The sequence below is a fragment of the Uranotaenia lowii genome, chromosome 2 (assembly GCF_029784155.1).
Source record: "Uranotaenia lowii strain MFRU-FL chromosome 2, ASM2978415v1, whole genome shotgun sequence".
Lineage (NCBI taxonomy): Eukaryota > Metazoa > Arthropoda > Insecta > Diptera > Culicidae > Uranotaenia > Uranotaenia lowii.
The window spans coordinates 94569968-94571211 of NC_073692.1; positions in this window are offsets into that span (position 1 = coordinate 94569968).

Genomic DNA, 1244 nt, shown 5'->3' on the forward strand with positions numbered 1-1244 from the left:
AAATGACAAAAGTGAAAAAAATGACAAAAATGACAAAAATGACAAAAATGACAAAAATGACAAAAATGACAAAAATGACAAAAATGACAAAAATGACAAAAATGACAAAAATGACAAAAATGACAAAAATGACAAAAATGACAAAAATGACAAAAATGACAAAAATGACAAAAATGACAAAAATGACAAAAATGACAAAAATGACAAAAATGACAAAAATGACAAAAATGACAAAAATGACAAAAATGACAAAAATGACAAAAATGACAAAAATGACAAAAATGACAAAAATGACAAAAATGACAAAAATGACAAAAATGACAAAAATGACAAAAATGACAAAAATGACAAAAATGACATAAATGACAAAAATGACAAAAATGACAAAAATGACAAAAATGACAAAAATGACAAAAATGACAAAAATGACAAAAATGACAAAAATGACAAAAATGACAAAAATGACAAAAATGACAAAAATGACAAAAATGACAAAAATGACAAAAATGACAAAAATGACAAAAATGACAAAAATGACAAAAATGACAAAAATGACAAAAATGACAAAAATGACAAAAATGACAAAAATGACAAAAATGACAAAAATGACAAAAATGACAAAAATGACAAAAATGACAAAAATGACAAAAATGACAAAAAATGACAAAAATGACAAAAATGACAAAAATGACAAAAATGACAAAAATGACAAAAATGACAAAAGTGACAAAAATGACAAAAATGACAAAAAAAAATGACAAATATGCCAAAATTGACAAAAATGACAAAAATGACAAAAATGACAAAAATGACAAAAATGACAAAAATGACAAAAATGACAAAAATGACAAAAATGACAAAAATGACAAAAATGACAAAAATGACAAAAATGACAAAAATGACAAAAATGACAAAAATGACAAAAATGACAAAAATGACAAAAAAATGACAAAAATTACAAAAATGACAAAAATGACAAAAATGACAAAAATGACAAAAATGACAAAAATGACAAAAATGACAAAAATGACAAAAATGACAAAAATGACAAAAATGACAAAAATGACAAAAATGACAAAAATGACAAAAATGACAAAAATGACAAAAATTATAAAAATAACAAAAATTACAAAAATTACAAAAATTACAAAAATTACAAAAATTACAAAAATTACAAAAATAACAAAAATTACAAAAATTACAAAAATTACAAAAATTACAAAAATTAAAAAAATTAAAAAAAT